The following is a 27288-nucleotide window of genomic DNA, read 5'->3' as shown; positions in this document are numbered from 1 at the left end:
GATAGTGCCGGAAGTCCCATGTGGCTTTTCGCGAATGATGCTGTAGTATACAGAGAAGTTGCAGCATTAGAAAATTGCCTCGAAATGCAGGAAGATCTGCAGCGGATAGGCACTTGGTGCAGGGAGTGGCAACTGACCCTTAACACAGACAAATGTAATGTATTGCGAATACATAGAAAGAAGGATCCTTTATTGTATTATTATATGATAGCGGAATAAACACTGGTAGCAGTTACTTCTGTAAAATATCTGGGAGTATGCGTACGGAACGATTTGATGTGGAATGATCATATAAAAATAACTGTTGGTAAGGCGGGTGCCAGGTTGAGATTTATTGGAAGAGTCCTTAGAAAATAAAGTCCATCAACAAAGGAGGTGGCTTACAAAACACTCGTTCGACCTATACCTGAGTATTGCTCATCAGTGTGGGATCCGTACCAGGTCGGGTTGACGGAGGAGATAGAGAAGATCCAAAGAAGAGCGGCGCGTATCGTCACAGGGTTATTTGGTAAGCGTGATAGCGATACGAAGATGTTTAGCAAACTTAAGTGGCAGACTCTGCAAGAGAGGCGCTCTGCATCGCGGTGTAGCTTTCTGTCCAGGTTTAGAGAGGGTGCGTTTCTGGATGATGTATAGAATATATTGCTCCCCCTATTTATACCTCCAGAGGAGATCACGAATGTCAAATCAGAGAGATTGGACCGCGCACGGAGGGTTTCCGGCAGTCGTTCTACCCGCGAACCATACGCGACTGGAACAGGAAAGGGAGGTAATGACAGTGGCTCGTAAAGTGCCCTCCGCCACACACCGTTGGGTGGCTTGCGGAGTATAAATGTAGACGGAGATGTAGATGTACCCTTTTCAAAGAACCATGCCAATAGTTGCTTGCAGCGATTTATGGAAATCACGGAAAACCTAAATTAAGGTGACCGCACGCGAAAGTGAATCGGCGTGCTTCATAATGCGAGATAAGCGTGCTAACCACTGCGCCACCTCGCTCGGTCATACGAGGGTGGTTTGAAAAGTTCTCGGAATCACCACGAGAGGTCATCACTACTGCAACGAGTTGTTCACGCGATACTCATTGGACTGTTGCCTGTAAACACGTGAAACGTCAGTGCTCTTGGAAGAGAGCCGTGGTGGTGACGTGGCTCTGTTGTTATTCCCACGTAGTGATTTGCGAAGATGGAAAAAATCGAGAATCGAGTAGCGATTAAGTACTTCGTAAAGAAAGGTAGGAAAGCAAAAGACATTCATGCCGATTTCCAGAAAACACTGGGGGGCTCTTCCATATTCAACAGTTGCAGTTGTCAACAGAACCTTGATTGTATCCAGGCGTGCTCCTCTCCGTCCGATGCAAATCGACGGCCACGAATGTCATCCTTCGAGCCTCCAAAAACGTGGAAATCGCATGGGGACGATGGTTCAAATGGCTCTGAGCACTATGGGACTCAACTGCTGAGGTCATTAGTCCCCTAGAACTTAGAACTAGTTAAACCTAACTAACCTAAGGACATCACAAACATCCATGCCCGTGGCAGGATTCGAACCCGTGACCGTAGCGGTCTTGCGGTTCCAGACTGCAGCAACTTTAACCGCACGGCCACTTCGGCCGGCCGCATGGGGACGGATCGGGACTGTATGGCGGATCTGTAAGGGCTTCTCCGAGAAACTCTTGCAGCGTAGCCGGAACAAGAGCCACGCCTGATCCGTGAAACTCATGATGATCTTTTTCGGCAACGGCCTGCTGCTCACTGACTTTCTGCAACACAGCGTCACAACTACACTACTGGCCATTAAAATTGCTACACCAAGAAGAAATGCAGATGATAAACGGGTATTCATTAGACAAATATATTATACTAGAACTGACATATGATTACATTTTCACGCAATTTGGTTGCATAGAACCTGAGAAATCAGTACCCATAACAACCACCTTTGGCCGTAATAACGGCCTTGATACGCCTGGGCATTGAGTCAAACAGAGCTTGGATGGAGTGTAAAGGTACAGCTGCCCATGCAGCTTCAACACGATACCACAGTTCAACAAGAGTAGTGATTAGCGTATTGTGACGAGCCAGTTGCTCGGCCACCATTGACCAGACGTATTCAGTTGGTGAGAGATCTGGAGAACGTGCTGGCCAGGGCAGCAGTCGAACATTTTCTGTATCCAGAAAGGCCCGTACAGGACCTGCAACATACGGTCGTGCATTACCCTGCTGAAATGGAGGGTTTCGCAGGGATCGAATGAAGGGTAGACCCATGGGTGGTAACACATCTGAAATGTAACGTCCACTGTTCAAAGTGCCGTCAATGCGAACAAGAGGTGACCGAGACGTGTAACCAGTGGCAACCAATACCATCACGCAGGGTGATACGCCAGTATGGCGATGACGAATACACGCTTCCAATGTGCGTTCACCGCGATGTCGCCAAACACGGATGCGACCATCACGATGCTGTAAACAGAACCTGGATTCTTCCGAAAAAATGACGTTTTGCCATTCGTGTACCCAGGTTCGTCGTTGAGTACACCATCGCAGGCGCTCCTGGCTGTGATGCAGCGTCAAGGGCAACCGCAGCCATGGTCTCCGACCTGATAGTCCATGCTGCTGCAAACGTCGTCGAGCTGTTCGTGCAGATGGTTGTTGTCTTGCAGACGTCCCCATCCGTTGACTCAGGGATCGAGATGTGGCTGCACGATCCGTTACAGCCATGCGGATAAGATGCCTGTCATCACGACTGCTAGTCATACGAGGCTACAATCCGACCTTTATCTAAGTCGGAAACGCAATGGTACGCATTTCTCCTCCTTACACGAGGAATCACAACAACGTTTCACCAGGCAACGCCGGTCAACTGCTGTTTGTGTATGAGAAATCGGTTGGAAACTTTCCTAATGTCAGCACTTTGTAGGTGTCGCCACCGGTGCCAACCTTGTATGAGTGCTCTGAAAAGCTAATCATTTGCATCTCACAGCATCTTCTTCCTGTCGGTTACATTTCGCGTCTGTAGCACGTCATCTTCGTGATGTAGAAATTGTAGTGGCCAGTAGTGTAACACACAGCGACACGTGGATTCATTGCAAAAACTGAACCGCGCCATCGAGTCCGAACAGGCAGGAATGTTGGCAGACGGCATCAGTCTGGTGAAGGATAATGTCCGCCCACGTGTTGCCAAGATTCCTTCGACTTCACGTTTCGCTGTGAAGCCCTTACATATCCTCTGTGTAGTGCCGTTCTTTCCCCATGCGAGTTCCATATTTTTGAAAACTTCAAGAAAGTCATTCTTAGCCGTGGATTTGCTTCGAACAAAAAGAGGTGCACCCCTGTGTACGATCGTGATTACTTAGGAAACCGGAATTTTTTTTTCTCGAAGGCATTTCCTTTCTTGTCTCATTGTGTTATAAGTGTATTAACAGCTATGTCGATTATTTCTGAAATAATAAACAGTTTACTTATATTTTTTCCATTTCTCTCGTTTTATTTTGAGCGCCCCTTACATAACAGCTGAAGATTTTATCTTCGCATTTTACAAGTTTTTAAAGGAATAAATCGTAATAAGAATATTGAGTTTTCCCCAAGTGTTGTCCAAACATATTACTGCATCCGTTTCAGTCATAAACTGAACGTAAGTTGTTAAATCTATCAGCGTCTTTTGTTTTTTACTTTCCTTGAAACCCGAAACGACAGTTCCATTGTAACGTAAAGTGGCGTTCCTAATTCCTAAAGAGCGTCTACACAATATCATCAGTTGACGGAACATCTGGAACATAAAAACAAAGTCTAAAATAAAATATATCACATTTGCCTCTACGCTGTTACGAGATGTCAGTCGTATCCCAGATGACGATTAGAAATAACAACAGAACGACTGCACGGTTTGTGATGTTTATAATCAGAGAGATTTATTTTCTGCTAAATTAAGTACTCGATCAGAAACAGCGACACCTAAAGGCTAGAAAATGCCTTTTGTTGCTAAGTTAAAGTATTTAACACTTTTAAGATGCTATAAATTCGATCCATTAGCTCATTAAGTCACTTGAACTCTTTCAATATTAGTTAAAAACTACAGGCGCCAGCGCATTTATGGCTCTTAGTCGTATTGCAAAAATTATCATCAAGTTATTCATTCCTGTGAGCAGTTAGTTTTTCGTGATAACGTTTTTGAATAACATTCTCTCAGTTCTCTGTTTGGAAAAAATTTGGAAATTTGTCGTAAGTACCTATGGGACCAAACTGCTAAGGTCATCGGTTCTTAGGCTTACACACTACTTGAACGTCGACGGGGGAGCCGCGCGAACCGTGGCAAGGCGCTCGAGACCGCACGGCTAACCCGCGCGGTCTCTCTTTTTGTATAAAGACATGTTTATTTGGCTTTCTGTGTGAGTACCCTATTCAGTCATCAACAAGACACTATGTAGCCTTCAACCGTTACATTATTTAGCCATCGAGAAGTGCAAAAACCACATAAACCGACGCACTACTTTAAAACACCTAAATATGTCACCATTTTTAGAAAGAAGAGAAAGATTCTTAATTTATAAACGTAGAAACAGAATTTCGTTCTTCTTTACAAAAATACTTTCAAATAGATTTGTACAGCCACTGCTCTTTGAGATAGAAACAACTACGAAAATGGTGATTACATCCACTCTATAGGTTTAGGATCAGATTTCAAAATTATATACTGCCTTACCATTCTTGAGTAAAATACCGTTAATGCTTGTAGCAGTCCAAGCTTTCTCAGTTCTTCGAGTAATCGTCCTCTGTGTTACTGAAACTTGGAAGAAGCGGAGATTAAATGATTAATGTCTATGACGTCAGAATTATTGAAATCATAAGTGAATTTCTTATCAGTAGGCGATACAAATGAGAAGAGAAGCTGCTGTGATTGAATCTCATCCGAGTGACTGTATAGATGGCTCTGCGGTGTACTGACATGTTATCCAAGCAAGGTAAGCGAGGTATCTGTGGTTGAACCCAACAATTATAAGAGGGTTGGAACTTTAATAGTGGCAACCATTTATTTACAGCTCGTACAAAATAGATACGTGTTTCAAAGTTTTACTGACCTTCAGAATAGTCACCAGCGTTGTGTATAACCCGTTGCCAGAGATGTGGAAGTTGTAGGATACTCTTAGCAGTGCCAGTTGTGTTGACAGTTCGAGCGGCGCTATCTATTGACCGACGAATTTGTGGCAGTTCTGAAACGAATGCCGTGAAGTGTTTCCTTCAGTTTAGAAATCTAGCTGAACTCACGAGTGCTTAAGTCAGGGGAGTGAAGTAGGTGGTACAGCACTTAGCAACCCGATCAGTCAAACAAATCAGTAACAGCTTGCACTGTACGTGCTTGAACACTGTCCTGAAAAATGATGATCAGGTCCAGAAAGTGTCATCACTTCTGTCTCTATGCTTTTCATTTTTGGAACAGAACCTACGACCAGCTTAGAGACAGAAGTGATGATGTTTTCTTGAATGGTTCGCACCCTGACAGTTGTTGATTTCTCAGCATTGAAATCTGCAGAAATTTGCGGAAGGGTTGCACTTCTTTAACGTTGAGATTCTCTTCAGTCGTCGTTGTTTCCGTTCTTGAAGGATCTTTTTCCGGCCACAGCGATGTCTGAGGTTTGATTTTTTACTGGATTCCTCATATTCACGGAACACTCGTGAAATGGTCGTACGGGAAAATCCCCTATTCATCGCTATGTCGGAGACGCTGTGTCCCATCGGTCGTGCGCCGACTATAATACCACATAGAAATTCACTTAAATCTTGATAACCTGCCACTGCAGCAGACACTTGTTATCTTACATAGGCGTTACCGACCTCAGCGCCGTATTCTGCCTGTTTACATATCTCTGTATTTGAATGGGCATGCCTATACCAGTTTCTTTGGCGCTTCAGTGTATTTGTCAGTTCTCGCATAAATTGTTGTACACACCACATTAAATATTGTATCTCAGAAACATCAGCCTTCTTTATAAAGGGAGCCGTTGAGATCAGTTCGTGAAACAAAACTTCAGTTGGAATGTTGGGTATTCCCTAATACACTACTGGCCATTAAAATTGCTACACCACGAAGATGACGTGCTACAGACGCGAAATTTAACCGACAGGAAGAAGATGCTTTGATATGCAAATGATTAGCTTTTCAGAGCATTAACACAAGGTTGGAGCTGGTGGCGACACCTACAACGTGCTGAGACGAGGAAAGTTTCCAACTGATTTGTCACACACAAACAGCAGTTGACCGGCGTTGCCTGGTGAAACGTTGTTGTGATGCCTCGTGTAAGGAGGAGAAATGCGCACCATCACGAATCCGACTTTGATAAAGGTCGGATTGTAGCCTATCACGATTGCGGTTTATCGTATCGCGACATTGCTGCTTCGTTGGTCGAGATCCAATGACTGTTAGCAGAATATGGAATCGATGAGTTCAGGAGGGTAACACGGAACACCGTGCTGGATACCAACGGCCTCGTATCACTAGCAGTCGAGATGACAGGCATATTATCCACATGTCTGTAACGGATCGTGCAGCCACGTCTTGATCCCTGAGTCAACAGATTGGGGCGTTTCCAAGACAACAACCATCTGCACGAGCAGTTCGACGACGTTTCCAGCAGCATGGACTATCAGCTCGGAGACCATGGTTGCGGCTACATTTGACGCTGCATCACAGACAGGAGCGCCTACGATGGTATACTCAACGACGAACCTGAGTGCACAAATGGCAAAACGTCATTTTTTCGGATGAATCCAGGCTCTGTTTATAGCATCATGATGGTCGATTCCGTGTTTGGCGACATCGCAGTGATCGCACATTGGAAGCGTGTATTCGTCATCGCCATATTGGCGTATCACCCAGAGTGACGGTATGGGTTGCCATTGGTTACATGTCTCGGTCACCTCATGTTCGCTTTGACGGCACTTTGAACAGTGGACGTTACATTTCAGATGTGTTACGACCCGTGGCTCTACCCTTCATTCAATCCCTGCGAAAACCAACATTTCAGCAGGATAATGCACGACCGCATGTTGCAGGTCCTGTATGGGCCTTTCTGGATACAGATAATGTTCGACTGCTGCCCTGGACAGCACATTCTCCAGATCTCTCACCAACTGAAAACGTCTGGTCAACGGTGGCCGAGCAACTGGCTCGTCACAATACGCCAGTCACTACTCTTGATGAAGTGCGGTATGGTGTTGAAGCTGCATGGGCAGCTGTACCTGTACACGCCATCCAAGCTCTGTTTGACTCAATGCCCAGGCTTATCAAGGCCGTTATCACGGCCAGAGGTGGTTGTTCTGGGTACTGATTTCTCAGGACCGATGCACCCAAATTGCGTGAAAATGTAATTACATGTCAGTTCTAGTATAATATATTTGTCTAATGAATACCCGTTTATCATCTGTATTTCTTCTTGGTGTAGCAATTTTAATGGCCAGTAATGTAGTAAGTGGAAGCGGTCACTTGATGGCGAGAGGCTACGGAGAAATACAGGGGTGGACGAAAACATGACATACCAGGAACACAACACACAACCAAGCGTTATAGTGTGGAAAACCGTTAGCATTCAAAACAGCTTCCAGTCGTATCAGAATGGGTATTTACAGGTCCCATATGGTTTTTAGGGGAATCTTATACCATTTTTCCTGCAAAACAGTGCCAAGTTCAGGTAACGATGCTAGAGATGGATAACGATGATGCACCGTTCTCCGCAAACTAGACCACGTCAATAATATTGAGATCTGGTGACTGCAGTGGCCAGGATACATACGACAATTCATGTTCGTGCCCACAAAATCAGTCCTGGACGCTGCGAGCTGTCTGGAGTCCTGTCGTCTTGGAGCACAGCCTCAGCACGGGAATGGACCTCATCAGCCAAAATGGTCACATAATCTTTGGCAGTAATCCTTGCAGAGTAACCATGTGGCCCATGTAATACCAGCATGTGCCTGCCCAAACCATCATCGAACACCCTCCATGTTTCAGTCATGGGACGTAAACTCCAATGTTGTTGTTGTTGTGGTCTTCAGTCCTGAGACTGGTTTGATGCAGCTCTCCATGCTACTCGATCCTGTGCAAGCTTCTTCATCTCCCAGTAGTTACTGCAACTTACAACCTTCTGAATCTGTTTAGTGTATTCATCTCTTGGTCTCCCTCTACCATTTTTACTCTCCACGCTGCCCTTCAATACTAAATTGGTGATCCCTTGATGCCTCAGAACATGTTCTACCAACCAGTCCCTTCTTCTTGTCAAGTTGTGCCACAATCTCCTCTTCTCCTCAATTCTATTCAATACCTCCTCATTAGTTATGTGATCTACCCATCTAATCTTCAGCATTCTTCTGTAGCACCACATTTCGAAAGCTTCTAATCTCTTCTTGTCCAAACTATTTATCGCCCATGTTTCACTTCCATACATGCCTACACTCCATACAAATACTTTCAGAAACGACTCCCTGACACTTAAATCTATACTCGATGTTAACAAATTCCTCTTCTTCAGAAACGCTTTCCTTGCCATTGCCAGTCTACATTTTATACCCTCTCTACTTCGACCATCATCAGTTATTTTGCTCCCCAAATAGCAAAACTCCTTTACTACTTTAAGTGTCTCATTTCCTAATCTAATTCCCTCAGCATCACCCGACTTAATTCGACTACATTCCATTACCCTCGTTTTGCTTTTGTTGATGTTCATCTTATATCCTCCTTTCAAGACACTGTCCATTCCGTTCAACTGCTCTTCCAAGTCCTTTGCTGTCTCTGACAGAATTACATTGTCATCGGCGAACCTCAAAGTTTTTGTTGCTTCTCCATGAATTTTAATACCTACTCCTAATTTTTCTTTTGTTTCCTTTACTGCTTGCTCAATATACAAATTGAATAACATCGGGGATAGGCTACAACCCTGTTTCACTCTCTTCCCAACCACTGCTTCCCTTTCATGCCCCTCGACTCATAACTGCCATCTGGTTTCTGTACAAATTCTAAATAGCCTTTCGCTCCCTGTATTTTACCCCTGCCACTTTAGAATTTGAAAGACTCGGATAGACGTTGGAAACAATGTGAAACAAGACTCACATGACCAAATGGCTTCTTTCCATTGCTCCATAGTGGAGGTTTTGGGTTTTGGCACCGCGTTTCCCTATGACGGCCACTGACATCAGTGATGAGTCGTTTGTAATTCCAGCTCTGGCTGCAATTCCCTGTTTCTGGAGATCCCTTCGTGTTGTTTTGGCGCTGGCAGGGTACTTGAATGCCACAATCAGTTCTGCAGTGACTTTTACAGCAGTTGTCCTCTTATTTTTCGCCGCAATCCTCTTCAATGACCGTCTGTCACCAACACGCGACACACTGTCGTCTGCGTTGTGATTTAGCCGATAACGTTTTTCCGCTGTTCCTGTTAATGGTATAAATCTTCTTGAAACGCAGATCACTTCGACTACCTTGGTTACGTAAGCACCCACCGCGCCACCACCAACAATATGCCCATGTTTGAATCCGCTAGGTTGCAACATAATACATTCACAACTACACAGAACGCTGTTCTGACCACGAGTGACACTTGCAACGTATTGAAGGCGTGGCACTGGTGCCGTTGGTGTTCGAACACGACAGTGGAACTTGCAGGCTTGGCTAGCATATGCGTTAATGTTCGAGCGTGAATTTGTCGCAGTGCTTCCATATTTTTGTCCAACCCCTCTACGTCGAGATGTCTATTCGATAGATCGGTGGCGCGTTACTAGCTTCTCTTGTAACACGAGACCTCTAAGACTCTATTAATTTACTTTGCCTTTTTGTGTTTTATTTAACATTCTGTAGCTAAACTGTTCTAAATAATAATCAAACATGATTATATCGATAACACAAGAGTGTTCGCTTTTTTCTTTGTATAAACTTTGATGTCCTGGCAAAAACATATGCAATGTATTGTCTTTATTAATTAAACACTTTGCCTCACTTGGAGAGAGACAAAACTTATCCTATATAACTGGAATTTGTGTAAATTTCTTTTGGCCGTGCGGTTCTAGGCGCTTCAGTTTGGAACCGTGTGACCGCTACGGTCGCAGGTTCGAATCCTGCCTCTGGCATGGATGGTTCAAATGGCTCTGAGTCCTATGGGACTTAACTGCTGCGGTCATCAGTCCCCTAGAACTTAGAACTACTTAAACCTAACTAACCTAAGGACATCACACACATCCATGCCCGAGGCAGGATTCGAACCTGCGACCGTAGCGGTCACGCGGTTCCAGACTGTACCGCCTAGAACCGCTCGACCACTCCGGCCGGCCGGGCATGGATGTGTGTGATGTCCTTAGGTTAGTTATGTTTAAGTAGTTCTAAGTTCTAGGGGACTGATGACCACAGATGTTAAGTCCCATAGTGCTCAGAGCCATTTTGTAAATTACTTTTTTTCTAGAAATGTCAATACGTGCAAACGTTCCGTTTTATTTAATATGTTTGGTTGCTGATATGTAACTGCTGATCCTCACTTAGGGTTATTAGTTCTTTATATGTATAAAAGGTATTGTGGTTCTCCTCGGGAACGGAATCGTGCAGTGCGCGCAAAATGTGGTTGGCATGAAGGAAGAGGTGGGACAACGATTTAGTCGGGACGAGCTACCAAATTGTCAACAGCTTATGTAAAAGTCCTGTACTGTGCTGGTGCCGAGAGAGGCGCTTTTTGTGCCGTTTTCCATTGTGCCAAAGCCTCGCATGGATGTATAAATAGCTGGAACTATTCTGGAATTGATATCTATCATCGCCACCAAGGAATTCTACCTGCAAATCCACCTACCAACACGCACTCGCCTCCACACTGCGCAGTCACTGTAACGGAATGGAGGAATTGTAGATATGTAAAGTGAAGGATCAGCTCATTGGATGTTTTAGTGTGCTCAAATAATTTATACCTGAATCTATGTACCTACCTTGATTTTTTCCTTATCACAAAGCCTTTCAGGATCCTCTTCGTTTGAACTATAACTTCCGACTGTCCTGATTTTGAAAAATAATATTCAAAAGGAATGACTATTACCTAATTAAATATGTTGAAATTGAGTGAAGTAAATTGTCTAATATTATTGCGGAATTTGGTGAAGTCGAAGGAGGAAGGAAATGTAGCTTTTGTGAGAGCCTCACGGTATCTGAACCTTTTCATAATTTTTGTTTTGTGATCTTTTAAAATTTCTCACTTCTGGTTTAAAAAGGTAAAGAACTATAAACAGTTTTCTTAAGTTGGCATTCTTTAAATTGTTTATCAAAATGCGTTTAGTTTTCTTTACTACAGTAGTCAATATTAAGCTCCCCCCCCAACCCCCACCCCCCACCCCAATTGAAAGCTGCCGAAATGCACAAAGTTACTTGATTATAAAAAGTTCTAACTACTCTTGATATTTATGTTAAGTTGTGTGCTCATTGTGTTCTAATAAGTGTAATAACAGTTTATGAGCACCCACTTACTGTTTTATCCTCACTGCAGGTAAAGTGGCTAGGAATGTCATTATCAATGAGAACAGTTACTTCTTTTCTTCAGAGAACTGTCAGAAATTGTTTGATAGTGAACTCTTTTTTTTATTATTCCCATGTCAGTTAGAAAAGTAATTGGTAAAAGAAACCATTCAGTTTGACCAAGCTTTGAAGGCAAAACTGTATCTCATTATCAAAAAAATGGTTCAAATGGCTCTGAGCACTATGGGACTCAACTGCTGTGGTCATAAGTCCCCTAGAACTTAGAACTACTTAAACCTAACTAACGTAAGGACATCACACACATCCATGCCGGAGGCAGGATTCGAACCTGCGACCGTAGTGGTCGAACGGTTCCAGACTGTAGCGCCTTTAACCGCTCGGCCACTCCGGCCGGCTATGTCATTATCTGTTGTACTTATGCAAATAGCTTTGTTCTTCTGTAATTGTTAGCACTTTCTTTAACGTCAACATCGGCTAGTGACAGAGTTCATTGCACTCTCGTGTGATGAAATATAGGCTGTGTCTGTCCATTAAAGATACTCATATCTATTTTCTTGAACAAGAAGGTTACTTATTTTTATGCCTAACTAGTGTGGAGACCGTTTTCTTTATCATTTGGACAGTGTGGATAGCCAAAAATATTTACGTAATTCTGACTTTCACTTTCGATAAGCCATCTCCGTTAGGTACATCACGGTCGAAACAACAAAATTCCTTTCAGAGGGTAACACTGCACTGTTGTTATATACCATAACTGGTCACCAATATAGTTTCAGAACGTAAATGAAAAGCAGTGGTAGTGTTATACTCTCGAGGATCGACTTAATTTCTGCAGTATACGCAAATTGATAGGACTTGGCGTGACGTTAACGATTTGCGTAATTCGGCCGACTGTTAAACGTAAAACACCATCCTTTATCATAACGGGAGCCAGCTTCTAACAACAACGGAGGCGATAGTTGTAAGCTGATATCAGCATGGTGATAAAACAAACCGGCGTACCTAGGAGTTCATGTTTTTCAGGGAAACGGTTTTGAGCGGGGAATTTATTTGTTCCGCGTTGCAGTGACAGATAATCAGAAGTCTGCCTCTCATTGTATGCACTAAACCGGAACACGGTAGGAAAATAACAGAATGTTTTCAGCGTCAGTATTGGGCTCACAAGAAATGTTATACGTTTAGACATCGCCGAACTGCTGCAGACCGCCTGGCGGTGTTGTTTTCTTCGACTGGGAGGAGACGTGTCACGAAAATGTTCGTCTGTATCAGACACGATCCACGACTGGCGCTATCTTCGGGGTCAATGTCACCTTACTGACCGCAGGGTCGTCTCTTATTTGATTACACCGTGCGGTGAACTTCGGGTCGTTGTGCGATTCAGGCCATTCACGCTGTTAAATATACAGTACCTGACAGAAGAGAGGGGAGAAGAACCAAATGAAACTTCATGGTGTGAGAGGGTAGGTAATGATCTCGAAATTGAGTCAAGATTACAAAGAATTTGGCAGTATAGGCAAACCCAGCAGCATGATGTCGCACCCCACTAGCCTGGATCCATGGGCTGATCCGTTTGGTTCGGTGCCGTCGTTGTATCCTTTCCTGTGGCGAGCTGATACACAACTGTTGTAACTGGTTGTTGATACACTGGATGCTGTCACTGGGACTAGGTGACGTCCAGGCTGGCCTACGCATATTCTATCGGCGACAGCTCCGTGGATCTTGCAGAGAGTGGTACAGCATAACACACAGTTCATAAAGACAATTTCCACGAGCACTGTCCTGCGAAAAACTGCACCATGATACGGTCGCTTTAGCGGTAACATATGAGGACGCAAGATATCCGTTGTGCCGCGTTTTCCTCCGTCACTACCAGACGCGACTTGAAGTCAAACCCGATGGCTTCCCACACCATAACGCCAGTAGCAACACCACTGTGCCTCTCAAAGGTATTGCAAGAATGGAACCTCTCCACAGGTCGCTGCCATATTGACCGATAGTGGTCATACGGGAACCGTGATTCATCGCTGAACACAATGCGATGCCATTCACAGCAGTCGATGATTCCCGGTCACGGCGCCCCTGCCCCCAAAGCAGCCGTTTGTCTCGTGGTGTTAACGGCAGCCTAAACATGGAACAGTATTTCCCTAGTCCGGTTCCTGCTAATCTCCGATCTATGTGTATGGTGTCACAAAATATCGTAGTGGGTCCATTACTTGTTTTCTAATGCTAGGCATACATGTGAAGGGATTACTGTGCGCTTGGTGCGCAGTATGACGGTATTCTCTTGTAGTGATCAGATGTTGTCGGTCGGAACTTTGATGACGATGAGTATTCCTGTGCTCACGTTCCCATGCAGTACAATACTGGGCCTCTGTCGCGTCCGAATCGCCCAAACATCTCGATGTTGCACGATTCGTCCAGCTGGCCAAATGAAGACCGACAATGAGGTCCATTTCAATCTCTACCAAGTGCTGATAACGCTGTCTCACAAACGTACGCAGCATCTCCCTATCCTTCACCATGGTCACTCAACGTCTGATACTGTTCACACCCTTCATGTATCCTACCACGCCCGATGACAACAAAAAATCTGAACAACACTAATGCACTTTGGTAGCCGTTCTCCCTGAAGATACACTGTAATACGACCATGTCTTCTTGGTGCTTCAGTTCTTTTTTCTTTTATTTTGTCAGGCATTGTAGATGATGTAGGACCGTCAGTCGTATTATCTTTCATAGTACCTCTGCATGCAAAGCAGCACAATTTACACAGTACGCTCGTACATTAGATCCTGTGCTCCGTTCCCATCTTAAAAACCAACTAATAGTCCATTCAAGAATATGAGCTTCCATGGCCTAGAGATATAACGTGTACAAGTGCAGTGGCTCCCGACTCGAAGGTAGCCCATAGAATTCTGAATTGTAAGAAATTTCAAAAGCCTGAATTCGGTTACCAATTGAAGATGTGGTTCCAGACGCCAGCGGACTGCGTAAAGTTCATAAGATGGTATCTGTTGTTCTTTCGGACATGTCCGAAAGAACAGATACGGTATGTATATATAGTTAAGGCTCACCGGCCATTTGACCATCTTCTTCTGTGCGGATGCACAAAGAGTGCCCGAACTCTTACGGGAATCGGCAGTAAAGCCGCGAGTAATGAGTATGATGGGCAGGGGCACTATGAGTATAGTGCAGGAAACTCAGTTGCGAATGTGGGTCTCACGGGAGTCGTGCAAGGGATAAGTCCCTGCAGTCGCACTATCCTCTGTGTCGTCGGTGGTTCAGATGGATAGAGCGTCTGTCATGTAAGCAGGAGATCTACGGTTCGAGTCCCGGTCGGGGCATACATTTCCAACTGTCCCCGTTGACTTATATCAACGCCTGTATGCATATAAGGGTATTCATTTCATTATAAGTTCATACCTTCCTTCAGTGTAATGAGGGCATGCGACTCTGTTGACGGTGATTAGCCCAGATCGAAAGTACCGTCACATGATCTAAACCTCTCTACTTTTATTCCATACTCATCCACAATCTCTCAAGCACAACACTACATCGCACAAGAATTCATCATAGCCAATCGGATGACATAGATGCACACTCAACCCTTCATATCACGTTAGAGGAAGGCTACGGCAAACCATGCCTACTGAAACAGTCTGCAGAACAGCAGTCCTACGTTTTGGTATTATTCGCATGGCTTATTGCATGAATTTGTTACTAGCTTTGACTTTTGACACATAGAAACAAAATGGTTCAAACGGCTCTAAGCGCTATGGGACTTAACATCTGAGGTCATCAGTCCCCTAGACTTAGAACTACTTAAACCTAACTAACCTAAGGACATCACACACATCCAAGCCCGAGAGAGGATTCGAACCTGCGACTGTAGCAGCAGCGCGGTTCCTGGCTGAAGCGCCTAGAACCTACATAGAAAGACACGAACAAATTAACACGGGAATATTATAGCTCATTCTATCCAGACCCCAACAAGAGTGGTTTTCAAAAAATGGTTCAAATGGCTCTGAGCACTATGGGACTCAACTGCTGAGGTCATTAGTCCCCTAGAACTTAGAACTAGTTAAACCTAACTAACCTAAGGACATACCACACATCCATGCCCGAGGCAGGATTCGAACCTGCGACCGTAGCGGTCTCGCGGTTACAGACTGCAGCGCCAGAACCGCGCGGCCACTTCGGCCGGCAATACTGGGTTTTCATTTGAGAGTATTTCCAGTCCTAATCTCATTTCATTGTACCTTTTTATTTCTAGTTTGTAGTGTCAGGGCCGGTTCGAGAAAAATTTCCGATTTGACTCATCGTTTGTGTCTGTATACGCAGCTGATTGCTCAGCACAGGTGGTTGCCAGGCGAAGGACCAAGGTTTGATTCCCGTTACTGCCAAGCATTTTTTCTTGGTGGGAGGGCAGCCTCGTGATGCCGACTGAAGAGCTATTTGGTCGAGTAGTCAGGAACCGCGCGACCACTACGGTCGCAGGTTCGAATCCTGCCTCGGGCATGGATGTGTGTGATGTCCTTAGGTTAGTTAGGTTTAAGTAGTTCTAAGTTCTAGGGGACTGATGACCTCAGATGTTAAGTCCCATAGTGCTCAGAGCCATTTGAACCATTTTTTTGGCCGAGTAGTAGCGGCTTCAAGCTTTGGAAAACGGCCAGGAGAGCGGTGTGCTAACAGTATTATGCATCTCTCCTTGGGGAACATGTCCAACCCAACATGCAGTTTGTTTTTCCGCGGCACGATGGCATCTATCAGCAGGGCAGCGCAATGTGTAGTTCAGCTTGCAGTCTACGTGCATGGCCTGAAGAGCACCACGATGAGTTTACCGTACTCCTCTGGCCTCCAAACTCCCAGGATTTAAAGGCAGTTATCTGTAGGACCACCTCGGTCTTTTCGCGCCATGGATCCTCAGTCGAGAAACCTAGCTCACCTGGCCACGGCACTGATGGTTGGACATCCCTGTCGGTGCCTTCCAGAACGCCACTGACTCTCTTGCTGCCCTTCTCGCAGCAGTCCAGGCTTTTGACAGGTGGTCACATTAATGTGACTGGACAATGTACTAACTAGGGCAATAGTTGATAGTGATATCAGAGGCCGCTTCGCAGTTATCTTGCAAACTGGACAAACCCGTCTTTACTGCTTCTGCTACCGTATACTTCCACTCACGATAATTACCGCCCCTTTAAGCTTGGCACCTCAAGCGGCCACTTGCGTCTCTTGGACCTGCCGCGCGGGATTAGCCGAGCGCTCTAAGGCGCTGCAGTCATGGACTGTGCGGCTGGTCCCGGCGGAGGTTCGAGTCCTCCCTCGGGCATGGGTGTGTGTGTTTGTCCTTAGGATAATTTAGGTTAAGTAGTGTGTAAGCTTAGGGACTGCTGACCTTAGCAGTTAAGTCCCATAAGATTTCACACACATTTGAACATTTTTCTCTTGGACCTTAAGCAGGTCCTGTATGTTATAAAATTGATGAACATCGAATATACGGCAATCGAAGTTTGGTGTTGTGCCAAGATATTCGTTACACACCCTCGTAGATAAACTGGATTGGGTGAAACATTGACAAAATATTTGGCTTATATATGAGAGGACAAAGTTTCTAAACCGCAGCCCGGCCATCCTAAGTTATAAATATTTTTCAGTCATTGCATATCGCTCCCGTGAGGACCGTACAGACAAGGTTTCCTCGGCGTAGGCCTGGACAAAGTAATGTATGCACTTACTCTTCCTCTGATCGATCCGTGTGAATGGCAAATAAATCCTCGCACGCTGTAGCAGACGCATTTTACAAGTATATGGAGAGTATAGTTCGCGTTATCTTCCCTCTCCCAGGCAGCTAATTGCGTGGATAATACATGCCAGGCAGATCTCCGCCAAAATATTGATTTTGTTGACGCTGTTAGATAACGAAACGGACGCCCTCGCCACGCGCAAACCAGATAACGGCCCACTGCGGACAATGGCGCACTTGCCTGTCAGGCAACGTCGTCTGGGAAGCAGTGGCCGAGCAAACCAGCAGCCGCTTCGCATATGCTCACCGTCCTCTCTAAATCAAGAAAAATAAACCACAGCTTCACACACGTGGGTTTCGCTGTATCTGGATAACATTCGTACCTGGTAAAGTGGAGGTTAGGAGTTCAAGATACTTCTCGGGCAGCAGAGTGTTCGTTTCAAATGTGCAGGCACTGAATTTCATTCAGTATGTCGATACAAAGGCAGAAGTTAAAAATAATGGTTAGGGTCGGGTATGTATATCTGAACTATGAATTCATCTGGGTACTTCTGTTTGGGTGTTCCAAGACAGACATACGTATACTAGTGACCAGCACCACTTCGAACGGGTAGCACTAATTATCTATGGCCAGACTTCTGGCGTAGCAGTAATAAATTATACACACAAACTTTCCTCTTGAATCAGCCTGTCCATTGGCGAAAACCATATCAAAATACCTTCACTGGTTCCTGGATTCATCCTTCACATACGTACAGAAAAACGCGACGAAAAACATTAAACTACCGTATGTGTGTGTGCTTTTTTTGCGAAACACAGACGTTTATTCTCTATCACCAAAACAATGCGTATCTGTGTTTTGGAACACCTAAAAAGAATGACCCGAGTAAACACATAATTGAAACTTGGAAGATCTGTACAACACATGTGAAACAACAGATACAGTCGACAATTAATATGTTTTTTTTATAATGTTGTAACAAATGTTACTTTTGTAATTAAGTAGTTAATCGCATAAGCTGAACTGTTAATACTGTTCTTACAAATACGGACAACGTTAACTTCTGAACAGTCAGAAACTCGCATATATACAATGACGGAAAAACAAGTCGTACCACCAAAAAGAAATTACTGTAGAGTAATGAAATTTTGGGAATACATATGTCTACGTAACATATTTAAGCGATTAATATTGCAGGATCACAGGTTAACGTGAGCGCGAGACAAGCCATTGCAAATGTGAAAGCTGTAACTGCCAGACAGTCGAATATAAGCTTGCATTGTGTTTAACAGATGCTGGATGTCAATTTGTGGGATGGAGTTCCATGACTGTTCCACTTGGTCGGTCAATACTGGGACGGATAATGTTGTTTGTCGATGATACTGGAGTCATCTGGTGATGTCCCATATGTGCTCAATTGTAGACAGATCGGTGATCGAGCGCACCAAGACAACATGACGACGTTCTGTAGAGCGTGTTGGACTGTAGCAGCGGTATGTGAACGAGTGTTATCGTGTTGGGTAACACTCCCTGGAATGCTAGTCATTAATGGCAGCACAACGGTGAATCACCAGACTGACTTACAAATTTGCAGTCAGGGTGCGTGGGATAGCCAGAACAGCGCTCCTTCTGTCATACGAAATCGCACCCGAGACCTTAACTCCAGGTGTAGGTCCACTGTGTCTAGCAAGCAGTCGTGTTGGTTGCAGGCCCTCACCTGGCCTCCTGCTAACCAATAAAGGGCCGTTACTGGCGATGAGGCAGAACCGGCTTTGTCAGAAAACAACCCCTCCAATGCGCTCTCGCTTGACACCAATGAATTCGCAAATGGGAGTGGTTTGGGGTCAGTGGAATCCAAGCTACAGGGCGACTGGCTCTGAATTGTACTTGAAATATCATACAATGTAAACTTTCACGGCCGGTATTGACTTCACTTAAAACTTCCGGGCTGATAGGCCGTGGTCGAACTATAAAACTATCTCCTAACGTTTCGTCTCCGACTGCGGGAGACATCATCGGAGGTAAACCGGCGAACTGCGAAGAGGACTCGAGGAGGCGTTGATTATATAGGCAGTACAGAGGGCGCCACTGTCGATCACGTGGCGTCGGCTATGAGATTGTCTCTGGTAATGCCAACATTCACGATTGAAAGTAATCGATCGTCACGCTTGCGGTGCAACGCTGACATCCAAATTTTATCCAGTTTAACACCTTCGTCTTTCCTGTTAAAATTATTACGATGTTTATCAATCTCGATAGCCTCTCTATACAAGCGTGTATAATAATGCGAGGTTTTTGATATGACGCTCGTCTCGCTGAATTTTATTTCATGATCACCTTCCTGGTAAACATGTTCCGCTACGGCCGATTTATCCGTGTGACCTAGGCGGCAATTCCTCTTATGTTCGACAAGACGGGTGTTCACACTTCTCTTTGTGGTACCGATGTAAACCTGTCCACAACTACAAGGAATTTTATATACCCCCGGTGTAGCCAAAGGGTGCCGTGCATCTTTTGCCGACCTTAAGAATTCTTTTATTTTCCTAGTAGGTCTGAAAATAGTTTCCACCCCATACTTGCCTAAAACTTTCCCAATGCGATCTGTGACCTTGCTAATGAACGGAAGAAAAACTTTGCCCCTGGACGACTGTTGTTCGTCGTTACTCCTGATTCTCTGCCTAGAGCGAAGTGCTCGATCTATATCCTTGCTAGAAAAGCCATTCTTCACGAAAGCTGACCGTAGATGTTCAATCTCACCTTTTAAATAAACAGGTTCACAAAGTTTGTGCGCCCTGTCTACCAAAGTTTTCATTACACCTCTTTTTTGTCTAGGGTGGTGGTTTGAATCTTTGTGTAGATAACGATCAGTATGTGTGGGCTTTCTATACACCTTATGGCCCAACGTTCCGTCCGGTCGTTATTTACCATGATTCCGGTAAACGAAGCTATCTTATGCATAGCGGATATTTTTCCCACCGATATAGTGGCATTATTCCGACACTGCCTCACCACAACCTACTTTCAATACAATAGTGACTTTTATGAACAGATTGACGGGGTGGCTATGGGCAGTCCTCTCAGTCCTGCTGTGGCTAACTTATTTATGGAGACTTTTGAACAACGGGCGTTGCAGACGGCCAGTAAGAGACCAGCCAGATGGTATCGCTATGTCGATGACACGTTCGTAGTATGGACACACGGAGCAGAGGATTTGGATGCCTTCCTGACACATTTAAACAGCATTAATCCGAAAATCCAGTTCACTATGGAGACAGAAAGGAATGGGCAATTGAACTTCCTGGATGTGTCTGTGATTAAACGACCGGACGGAACGTTGGGCCATAAGGTGTATAGAAAGCCCACACATACTGATCGTTATCTACACAAAGATTCAAACCACCACCCTAGACAAAAAAGAGGTGTAATGAAAACTTTGGTAGACAGGGCGCACAAACTTTGTGAACCTGTTTATTTAAAAGGTGAGATTGAACATCTACGGTCAGCTTTCGTGAAGAATGGCTTTTCTAGCAAGGATATAGATCGAGCACTTCGCTCTAGGCAGAGAATCAGGAGTAACGACGAACAACAGTCGTCCAGGGGCAAAGTTTTTCTTCCGTTCATTAGCAAGGTCACAGATCGCATTGGGAAAGTTTTAGGCAAGTATGGGGTGGAAACTATTTTCAGACCTACTAGGAAAATAAAAGAATTCTTAAGGTCGGCAAAAGATGCACGGCACCCTTTGGCTACACCGGGGGTATATAAAATTCCTTGTAGTTGTGGACAGGTTTACATCGGTACCACAAAGAGAAGTGTGAACACCCGTCTTGTCGAACATAAGAGGAATTGCCGCCTAGGTCACACGGATAAATCGGCCGTAGCGGAACATGTTTACCAGGAAGGTGATCATGAAATAAAATTCAGCGAGACGAGCGTCATATCAAAAACCTCGCATTATTATACACGCTTGTATAGAGAGGCTATCGAGATTGATAAACATCGTAATAATTTTAACAGGAAAGACGAAGGTGTTAAACTGGATAAAATTTGGATGTCAGCGTTGCACCGCAAGCGTGACGATCGATTACTTTCAATCGTGAATGTTGGCATTACCAGAGACAATCTCATAGCCGACGCCACGTGATCGACAGTGGCGCCCTCTGTACTGCCTATATAATCAACGCCTCCTCGAGTCCTCTTCGCAGTTCGCCGGTTTACCTCCGATGATGTCTCCCGCAGTCGGAGACGAAACGTTAGGAGATAGTTTTATAGTTCGACCACGGCCTATCAGCCCGGAAGTTTTAAGTGAAGTGTACTTGAAATAACCGATTTGTAACAGCTGCAAAATACTAACGCGAATTCTTTACAGACGAATGGAAAAACTGGTAGAAGCGGACCTCAGGGAAGATCAGTTTGGATTCCGTAGAAATGTTGGAACACGTGAGGCAATACTAACCTTACGACTCATCTTAGAAGGAAGATTAAGAAAAGGCAAACCTACGTTTCTAGCATTTGTAGACTTAGAGAAAGCTTTTGACAACGTTAACTGGAATACTCTCTTTCAAATTCTGAAGGTGGCAGGGGTAAAATACATGGAGCGAAAGGCTATTTACAATTTGTACAGAAACCAGATGGCAGTTGTAAGAGTCGAAGGGCATGAAATGGAAGCAGTGGTTGGGAAAGGAGTGAGACAGGGTTGTAGCCTCTCCCCGATGTTATTCAATCTGTACATTCAGCAAGCAGTAAAGGAAACAAAAGAAAAAGTCGGAGTAGGTATTAAAATTCATGGAGAAGAAGTAAAAACTTTGAGGTTCGCCGATGACATTGTAATTCTGCCAGAGACAGCAAAGGACTTGGAAGAGCAGTTGAACGGAATGGACAGTGTCTTGAAAGGAGGATATAAGATGAACATCAACAAAAGCAAAACGAGGATAATGGAATGTAGTCAAATTAAATCGGGTGATGCTGAGGGAATTAGATTAGGAAATGAGACACTTAAAGTAGTAAAGCAGTTTTGCTATTTATGGAGTAAAATAACTGATGATGGTCGAAGTAGAGAGGATATAAAATGTAGACTGGCAATGGCAAGAAAATCGTTTCTGAAGAAGAGAAATTTGTTAACATCGAGTATACATTTAAGTGTCAGGAAGTCGTTTCTGAAAGTATTTGTATGGAGTGTAGCCATGTATGGAAGTGAAACATGGACGATAACTAGTGTGGACAAGAAGAGATTAGAAGCTTTCGAAATGTGGTGCTACAGAAGAATGCTGAAGATAAGGTGGGTAGATCACGTAACTAATGAGGAGGTATTGAATAGGATTGGGGAGAAGAGAAGTTTGTGGCACAACTTGACTAGAAGAAGGGATCGGTTGGTAGGACATGTTTTGAGGCATCAAGGGATCACAAATTTAGCATTGGAGGGCAGCGTGGAGGGTAAAAATCGTAGAGGGAGACCAAGAGATGAATACACTAAGCAGATTCAGAAGGATGTAGGTTGCAGTAGGTACTGGGAGATGAAGAAGCTTGCACAGGATAGAGTAGCATGGAGAACTGCATCAAACCAGTCTCAGGACTGAAGACCACAACAACAACAACAACAACAGTTCTTTGTGTCACTGTGCTCCCAGCTGCATCTCAAATTGTTGCTGCAGATGTAGTAAGATGCCCCAGAGCCATACGCCGATCACGGTGGTCTTCCCTCTTGGTAGTACCATGTGGCCATTCGGAGCGCAGTTTTCTTGCGACCGAGCATTCTCGTGAGCAATGCTGACGTCTTTGCCGTCTTGCCACTAGCATCAACTCACCACGACCAGTCTCAAAGATAACTAATGCTCACAACCATTACAGCGTGTATTTAAAGCAAACCCGATTTGTAGTCCGATAGGTGCGCTACTAGCGTCATTCTTATGCGACTGCCTTGAAATTTGAATAAACATCATCTTTCATATTTAGAAACATGCTTACTTACTTTCATTTATATCGCACAACTCCTTCTTGGTGTTGCGATTTTTTCCCGTCTGTGTATTAATAATATCTTTGGAAGTGAAACAAGCGTAGCGGACAAAAAAGTTAATCGGTCCCAAGAGGTATTGCGCTAGCACAATGTAACACCACCTTCTTAGCCTCAATCAGGCGAGGACGAGAGTCCACCAGTTCCTTGAGGTGTTCCATGTCCATCTGCAGCCACTCATAAATCGTTAGCTCCAACAGGGCAGGCATGAGAAATCTTTGGTGACCCACGGTCCTGATTTACATACTTACGAGGAGCATTTGAAAAGTCCGTGCAAAGTCTGAGAGATGGCACCACCGGCGCGTATCGAGGTCATGTTTAGTTAGTATCGTCCTTGGAAAGAGCGCACACCGCGTTTCAGCCATATTGGTCTATTTCTTTGTGCTTGGCATTCGTGTGAATCAAGGAAGTCGAGTGATTGTCCAAAAAATGGACGAAAAAGAATTTCGTGTGGCTATTAAACATTGCTTTATGAAAGGCAAAACGCCTCAGGACTAAAGAGAAACTTGATAAACATTACGGTGACTCTGTACCTTCGGTTAGAACAGTTTATAAGTGGTTTCAAAATTTTCGGAGTGGCCATATGGGCACAAGTGATGCAGAATGTCCTGGTTCCCTGTGGAGGTTACAACTCCAGGAATCATTGATAAAATCCTTGACTCCCACACAAAAATAACTAGGTGTGAGCGACTGCCATGACTTGACTGAAATGCAAACCGCTGACAACTCTTCTCTGGAAAAAGTCACCAAAAGCGACCAGACTTGGTGTTACCATTGAAAAGAAATGATCGTATGGCAATGATGGACAGGATTCCCTACCTGGAGAGGTTCGGCAACCGAGTCGCAAGTCTCTTCAATCAACACCACACTTGGTGACTTGCGTGTCGATGAAATGATGGTGACGGTAACACAACACCCAGTCCCCCTGCGGAGAAAATATCCGACGCAGATGTGGATCGAACACGGGCCCGCAGCATGGCAGTCATACGCACTGGCCACTCAAGCGAGGGGTGGACTGTGTCATCAAGACGAACGACAAAGAGCGGCAGTTCACATGAAGTTTCAACGCTTTGACTCCATAACCTACCTCCAAGCCAGTGTGACACGAGGTGAACAACGTTCCAAAGAACCCCTTATCTGACATTTCACGTGGCTGTATGAACGTTCTGTGTGTTCCAGAATGTGATTTTCACTCTGCAGCGGAATGTGCGCTGATATGAATGTTCCTGGCAGATTAAGACTGTGTGGCGGACCGAGACTCGAACTCGGGGCCTTTGCCTTTCGCGGGCAAGTGCTCTACCATCTGAGCTACCCAAGCACGACTCACGACCCGTCCTAATAGCTTCAATTCTGCCAGTATCTCGTCCCCTACCTTCCAAATCTCACAGAAGCTCTTCTGCGAACCTTGCAGAACTAGCACTCCTGAAACAAAGGATGACTTACCCACAGCCTGGAGGATGTTTCGAGAACACTCTTAAGTGGGAGGATACTATGGAGAACACCTGAAGCATTTAAACTACCATCTTAACTTGTCTTTCTATTTTATTAATCCAGTCCCGAAACTTTTTTGACTGGCGGGGTGAATACTCCGCAAACTACTGTACTGGTGATGGCGGAGGATACTTCGTACCAATAATAGTAATTATTTTTCTTTCCTTTTCCATTCGCGTGTTGAGAGAGGGGAAAATGGATGTCTATAAGCCTCCGTAAACAGCCTAATCTCTTTTATACTATTCTATGATCCCTACGCCAGATATATGATGGTGCCAGCTTAACGGTCGTACAGTCCTTTTCGAATATGTTGTTCTCGTGATCCCTACGCCAGATATACGATGGTGGCAGCTTAACGGTCCTACAGCCGAATACACTTTATCTGAATTTACCCAACAGGGTATGGCGAGAACTAAGCTGTCTTTCTTCCAGTGATTCCCATTTAAATTCCCCGAGTACTACAACCCTATGTTATAGTCTACACCGATCCATCAGCGTGACTCTGAATTCCTTCTATGACTCTGAATTCCTTCGATGTCTATCGCCATGCCTACTTGATACGGTCTCCAGACGCTGAAATAATGCTCAGGTCACACTATCATTCTTTACAGGGGATGCACAAAAATACGGAAACACCGAAAACACACACATTACCACGCCTATTACGGAGTAGCAAACCTATTCGCATTCAAACCACCTTATAGTCGCCTCGAAATGGATGTATACAGGTTTTCAAAATAATCTTATAGCATTATTTCCGCTAGTTCTGTAGCGATTATAGACATGGATAGCGTTCAGGCAGCCTTCTCTCCCAAGTAGACCACAAAGGCTCAATAACATGAAGATCGGTAACTATGGTGGCCAGGGGAAATGCGAGAATTCTTTCTCGCGCTCACAAAACCAGTCCTGGAGGATGCGAGCTGTGTGGACAGTGGCCCTGTCGTCTTGGAACACCATTGGGGAACAAATATTGTACCATGGGATGGACCTGGTTAGCCAGAATGGTCACAGAGTCCTTGTCAGTTATGCGATGTTGCAGATTGACCAGGGGACAAAGGAATATCACGTAGAGCATCACCGACTCCCGCCATGTTTGTCTCTTGGCGCCCAAGATCGGTCAGAAGTTAGAAAAAGTGTGAAACAAGACTCATCCAACCAAATAATTTTCTTCCATTGCTCCACAGTCCAGGTTTTATGGCTTTTCCTCCATGTTTTCCTGTTACGGACATCTGCATCACTTGTGAGTGGTTTTGGAGTTCCTCCTGTTCGCTGCTGTGTAGCCCCTTCGTGGTGCTTTGGTGCTGACAGGGTTCACGAGTGCGACATTCAGTTCTGCAGTGACTTTCGCAGTTGCCGTCCTCTTATTTTCATCACTACCCTCTCCAATGACCGTGTGCAACGATCGCTTAACACTCAGCTTTGTCCGCGTTGTGTCTTAGCGGATCGTGTTTTTCCTCTTTCCCTGTATGCGGCATAAATCTTCGATACGGTGCCTCTTGATACACCAAATATTTGGGTTGCCTTGATTACGGAATCGCCCACCATACGAGCACCAGCAATTCGCCCACGTTCGAATTCGCTTACCTCCGACATAACGCACTCACAACTACACAGAACACTGTTCTGATCACGACTGACACATGAGGACATTGCGCAGGTGCCGTTTGTTGTGAAACACAACAGCGCAATTTGCAAGCTTGCCTAGCATCTGCTATTATGTTGAGGCATGCATTTCTGGTGGTGATACCACATTTTTGTCCTACCCTTGTATTTGATTTCTTTTACAGATGCGCTGTACTTTCCCAAACACATCCAAGTCTTCTGTTCGCTTTGATTTTTCGTGATCGTCGCATTTTATATCGCTTTCAGTATTACCCCTAAATACTTGCGCGACGTGAGGTACTCAAGCTGTTCATAACTAATCCTGTTCTCGGGTACTATCAGATTCTTTCTTTTTGCTATGGTATTATCTTGGATTTACCTTCATTTACAGAGAAGTCGACAAAGATAAAAAGTCAGTCGTCAGCTGCACAAGAGAATCTTTGTACGATTCACTTTACCGGTTTCCGCAGTTGAAACTTTCGTCTTCAGAAGTGCAGTATGCTGAAATCATTGGTAAGCCAACGTCAAAATAAGAATTGGACGGTAGTGTCCTTTGCTACACAATCAATAAATCAGAGTGACATCGCTAAAAATGTATGGTGATGAGTAGCAAACAACTGTGAAATCACAAATCGTATGTACTAGGTCCCACGAAAGTTGGTTTTGAGTTTCGTCGCACATACTATGTGCTTTCTACGATCCAAACGCTCGAGGATCACTCAATAAAGGGTCGTACAAGCGTTCTGTATGCCGTGTCCTTTGTAGATGAGCTACAAAAAAATGGTTCAAATGGCTCTGAGCACTATGGGACTCAACTGCTGAGGTCATTAGTCCCCTAGAACTTAGAACTAGTTAAACCTAACTAACCTAAGGACATCACAAACATCCACGCCCGAGGCAGGATTCGAACCTGCGACCGTAGCGGTCTCGCGGTTCCAGACTGCAGCGCCTTTAACC

General features: G+C 44.7%; 1 protein-coding gene and 1 non-coding gene across 2 annotated transcripts in view; both read right to left on the bottom strand.

Annotated features, from left to right (window-relative positions):
• LOC126195089 (putative inorganic phosphate cotransporter) overlaps positions 1-27288 on the bottom strand; it is a 378205-nt gene that overhangs the window by 338154 nt on the left and 12763 nt on the right. The window lies entirely within an intron of this gene.
• Trnas-gga (transfer RNA serine (anticodon GGA)) lies at positions 11795-11878 on the bottom strand. Its single transcript is given in 2 exon segments — positions 11795-11829; positions 11839-11878. It is a non-coding gene; the product is annotated as a tRNA-Ser (tRNA).

This window comes from Schistocerca nitens, chromosome 7 (genome assembly GCF_023898315.1).
Source record: "Schistocerca nitens isolate TAMUIC-IGC-003100 chromosome 7, iqSchNite1.1, whole genome shotgun sequence".
NCBI classification, from domain to species: domain Eukaryota; kingdom Metazoa; phylum Arthropoda; class Insecta; order Orthoptera; family Acrididae; genus Schistocerca; species Schistocerca nitens.
This window is presented reverse-complemented; position numbering and strand designations above follow the sequence as displayed.